Here is a 6000-nt window from a genome sequence, read left to right as displayed (position 1 = left end):
ATTGTAAGTAGACACAATGTCTCGCAGGAATACGGACATGAATTTGAATATTGTGAGTAGACACAATGTCTGGCAGGAATACGGGCATGAACTTGAATATTGTGGGTAGACACAATGTCTCGCAGGAACACGGGCATGAACTTGAATATTGTAAGAAGACACAATGTCTGGCAGGAATACGGGCATGAACTTGAACATTGTAAGTAGACACAATGTCTGGCATGAACACGGGCATGAACCTAATATTGTGAGCAGACACAATGTCTGGCAGGAACACGGGCATGAACTTGAATATTGTAAGTAGACACAATGTCTGGCAGGAATACGGGCATGAACTTAAATATTGTGAGTAGACACAATGTCTGGCAGGAATTCGGGCATGAACTTAAATATTGTGAGTAGACACAATGTCTGGCAGGAATACGGGTATGAAGTTAAATATTGTGAGTAGACACAATGTCTGGCAGGAATTCGGGCATGAACTTAAATATTGTGAGTAGACACAATGTCTGGCAGGAATACGGGCATGAGTTTGAATATTGTAAGTAGACACAATGTCTGGCAGGAACACGGACATGAGTTTGAATATTGTGAGTAGACACAATGTCTGGCAGGAATACGGGTATGAAGTTAAATATTGTGAGTAGACACAATGTCTAACAGGAATACGGGCATGAACTTGAATATTGTAAGTAGACACAATGTCTGGCAGGAATACGGACATGAAGTTGAATATTGTGAGTAGACACAATGTCTGGCAGAATTCGGGCATGAACTTAAATATTGTGAGTAGACACAATGTCTGGCAGGAATACGAGCACGAACTTAAATATTGTGAGCAGACACAATGTCTGGCAGGAATACGGGCATGAACTTAAATATTGTGAGTAGACACAATGTCTGGCTGGAATTCGGGCATGAACTTAAATATTGTGAGTAGACACAATGTCTGGCAGGAATGCGGACATGAATTTGAATATTGTGAGTAGACACAATGTCTGGCAGGAATACGGGCATGAACTTGAATATTGTAAGTAGACACAATGTCTGGCAGGAATACGGGCATGAACTTGAATATTGTAAGTAGACACAATGTCTGGCAGGAACACGGGCATGAACTTGAATATTGTAAGTAGACACAATGTCTGGCAGGAATACGAGCACGAACTTAAATATTGTGAGCAGACACAATGTCTGGCAGGAATACGGGCATGAACTTAAATATTGTGAGTAGACACAATGTCTGGCAGGAATTCGGGCATGAACTTAAATATTGTGAGTAGACACAATGTCTGGCAGGAATGCGGACATGAATTTGAATATTGTGAGTAGACACAATGTCTGGCAGGAATACGGGCATGAACTTGAATATTGTAAGTAGACACAATGTCTGGCAGGAATACGGGCATGAACTTGAATATTGTAAGTAGACACAATGTCTGGCAGGAACACGGGCATGAACTTGAATATTGTAAGTAGACACAATGTCTGGCAGGAATACGGGCCTGAACTTGAATATTGTAAGTAGACACAATGTCTGGCATGAACACGGGCATGAACCTAATATTGTAAGTAGACACAATGTCTCGCGGGAACACGGGCATGAACTTGAATATTGTAAAAAGACACAATGTCTGGCAGGAATACGGGCATGAACTTGAACATTGTAAGTAGACACAATGTCTGGCATGAACACGGGCATGAACCTAATATTGTGAGCAGACACAATGTCTGGCAGGAACACGGGCATGAACTTGAATATTGTAAGTAGACACAATGTCTGGCAGGAATACGGGCATGAACTTAAATATTGTGAGTAGACACAATGTCTGGCAGGAATTCGGGCATGAACTTAAATATTGTGAGTAGACACAATGTCTGGCAGGAATACGGGTATGAAGTTAAATATTGTGAGTAGACACAATGTCTGGCAGAATTCGGGCATGAACTTAAATATTGTGAGTAGACACAATGTCTGGCAGGAATACGGGCATGAGTTTGAATATTGTAAGTAGACACAATGTCTGGCAGGAACACGGACATGAGTTTGAATATTGTGAGTAGACACAATGTCTGGCAGGAATACGGGTATGAAGTTAAATATTGTGAGTAGACACAATGTCTAACAGGAATACGGGCATGAACTTGAATATTGTAAGTAGACACAATGTCTGGCAGGAATACGGACATGAAGTTGAATATTGTGAGTAGACACAATGTCTGGCAGGAATTCGGGCATGAACTTAAATATTGTGAGTAGACACAATGTCTGGCAGGAATACGAGCACGAACTTAAATATTGTGACCAGACACAATGTCTGGCAGGAATACGGGCATGAACTTAAATATTGTGAGTAGACACAATGTCTGGCAGGAATTCGGGCATGAACTTAAATATTGTGAGTAGACACAATGTCTGGCAGGGATACGGGCATGATTTTGAATATTGTAAGTAGACACAATGTCTGGCAGGAACACGGACATGAGCTTGAATATTGTGAGTAGACACAATGCCTGGCAGGAATACGGGCATGAACTTGAATATTGTAAGTAGACACAATGTCTGGCAGGAATACGGGCATGAACTTAAATATTGTGAGTAGACACAATGTCTAGCAGGAATACGGGCATGAACTTGAATATTGTAAGTAGACACAATGTCTGGCAAGAATACGGACATGAAGTTGAATATTGTGAGTAGACACAATGTCTGGCAGGAATACGGGCATGAACTTGAATATTGTGGGTAGACACAATGTCTCGCGGGAACACGGGCATGAACTTGAATATTGTAAGAAGACACAATGTCTGGCATGAACACGGGCATGAACCTAATATTGTGAGCAGACACAATGTCTGGCAGGAATACGGGCATGAACTTGAATATTGTAAGTAGACACAATGTCTGGCAGGAATACGGGCATGAGCTTGAATATTGTGAGTAGACACAATGTCTGGGAGGAACACGGGCATGAACTTGAATATTGTGAGTAGACACAATGTCTGGCAGGAATTCGGGCATGAATTTGAATATTGTGAGTAGACACAATGTCTGGCAGGAATACGGGTATGAAGTTAAATATTGTGAGTAGACACAATGTCTGGCAGGAATTCGGGCATGAACTTAAATATTGTGAGTAGACACAATGTCTGGCAGGAATACGGGCATGAGTTTGAATATTGTAAGTAGACACAATGTCTGGCAGGAACACGGACATGAGCTTGAATATTGTGAGTAGACACAATGTCTGGCAGGAATACGGGTATGAAGTTAAATATTGTGAGTAGACACAATGTCTAACAGGAATACGGGCATGAACTTGAATATTGTAAGTAGACACAATGTCTGGCAGGAATACGGACATGAAGTTGAATATTGTGAGTAGACACAATGTCTGGCAGGAATTCGGGCATGAACTTAAATATTGTGAGTAGACACAATGTCTGGCAGGAATACGAGCACGAACTTAAATATTGTGAGCAGACACAATGTCTGGCAGGAATACGGGCATGAACTTAAATATTGTGAGTAGACACAATGTCTGGCAGGAATTCGGGCATGAACTTAAATATTGTGAGTAGACACAATGTCTGGCAGGGATACGGGCATGATTTTGAATATTGTAAGTAGACACAATGTCTGGCAGGAACACGGACATGAGCTTGAATATTGTGAGTAGACACAATGCCTGGCAGGAATACGGGCATGAACTTGAATATTGTAAGTAGACACAATGTCTGGCAGGAATACGGGCATGAACTTAAATATTGTGAGTAGACACAATGTCTAGCAGGAATACGGGCATGAACTTGAATATTGTAAGTAGACACAATGTCTGGCAAGAATACGGACATGAAGTTGAATATTGTGAGTAGACACAATGTCTGGCAGGAATACGGGCATGAACTTGAATATTGTGGGTGAACACAATGTCTCCGCTGGGAACACGGGCATGAACTTGAATATTGTAAGAAGACACAATGTCTTGCATGAACACGGGCATGAACCTAATATTGTGAGCAGACGCAATGTCTGGCAGGAATACGGGCATGAACTTGAATATTGTAAGTAGACACAATGTCTGGCAGGAATACGGGCATGAGCTTGAATATTGTGAGTAGACACAATGTCTGGGAAGAACACGGGCATGAACTTGAATATTGTGAGTAGACACAATGTCTGGCAGAATACGGGCATGAACTTGAATATTGTAAGTAGACACAATGTCTGGCAAGAATACGGGCATGAACTTGAATATTGTAAGTAGACACAATGTCTGGCAAGAATACGGGCATGAACTTGAATATTGTAAGTAGACACAATGTCTGGCAGGAATATGCATGAACTTCAATATTGTAAGTAGACACAATGTCTGGCAGGAATACGGGCATGAACTTAAATATTGTGAGTAGACACAATGTCTGGCAGGAACACGGGCATGAGCTTGAATATTGTGAGTAGACACAATGTCTGGGAGGAACACGGGCATGAACTTGAATATTGTGAGTAGACACAATGTCTGGCAGGAATTCGGGCATGAACTTGAATATTGTAAGTAGACACAATGTCTGGCAAGAATACGGACATGAAGTTGAATATTGTGAGTAGACACAATGTCTGGCAGGAATACGGGCATGAACTTGAATATTGTGGGTAGACACAATGTCTCGCGGGAACACGGGCATGAACTTGAATATTGTAAGAAGACACAATGTCTTGCATGAACACGGGCATGAACCTAATATTGTGAGCAGACGCAATGTCTGGCAGGAATACGGGCATGAACTTGAATATTGTAAGTAGACACAATGTCTGGCAGGAATACGGGCATGAGCTTGAATATTGTGAGTAGACACAATGTCTGGGAGGAACACGGGCATGAACTTGAATATTGTGAGTAGACACAATGTCTGGCAAGAATACGGGCATGAACTTGAATATTGTAAGTAGACACAATGTCTGGCAAGAATACGGGCATGAACTTGAATATTGTAAGTAGACACAATGTCTGGCAAGAATACGGGCATGAACTTGAATATTGTAAGTAGACACAATGTCTGGCAGGAATACGTGCATGAACTTCAATATTGTAAGTAGACACAATGTCTGGCAGGAATACGGGCATGAACTTAAATATTGTGAGTAGACACAATGTCTGGCAGGAACACGGGCATGAGCTTGAATATTGTGAGTAGACACAATGTCTGGGAGGAACACGGGCATGAACTTGAATATTGTGAGTAGACACAATGTCTGGCAGGAATTCGGGCATGAATTTGAATATTGTGAGTAGACACAATGTCTGGCAGGAATACGGGTATGAAGTTAAATATTGTGAGTAGACACAATGTCTGGCAGGAATTCGGGCATGAACTTAAATATTGTGAGTAGACACAATGTCTGGCAGGAATACGGGCATGAGTTTGAATATTGTAAGTAGACACAATGTCTGGCAGGAACACGGACATGAGCTTGAATATTGTGAGTAGACACAATGTCTGGCAAGAATACAGGCATGAACTTAAATATTGTGAGTAGACACAATGTCTAACAGGAATACGGGCATGAACTTGAATATTGTAAGTAGACACAATGTCTGGCAGGAATACGGACATGAAGTTGAATATTGTGAGTAGACACAATGTCTGGCAGGAATTCGGGCATGAACTTAAATATTGTGAGTAGACACAATGTCTGGCAGGAATACGAGCACGAACTTAAATATTGTGAGCAGACACAATGTCTGGCAGGAATACGGGCATGAACTTAAATATTGTGAGTAGACACAATGTCTGGCAGGAATTCGGGCATGAACTTAAATATTGTGAGTAGACACAATGTCTGGCAGGGATACGGGCATGATTTTGAATATTGTAAGTAGACACAATGTCTGGCAGGAACACGGACATGAGCTTGAATATTGTGAGTAGACACAATGCCTGGCAGGAATACGGGCATGAACTTGAATATTGTAAGTAGACACAATGTCTGGCAGGAAT

This window comes from Haliotis rubra, unplaced genomic scaffold (genome assembly GCF_003918875.1).
Source record: "Haliotis rubra isolate DU_JTF1 unplaced genomic scaffold, ASM391887v1 Scf8, whole genome shotgun sequence".
Classification (NCBI taxonomy): Eukaryota; Metazoa; Mollusca; class Gastropoda; order Lepetellida; family Haliotidae; genus Haliotis; species Haliotis rubra.
This window is presented reverse-complemented; position numbering follows the sequence as displayed.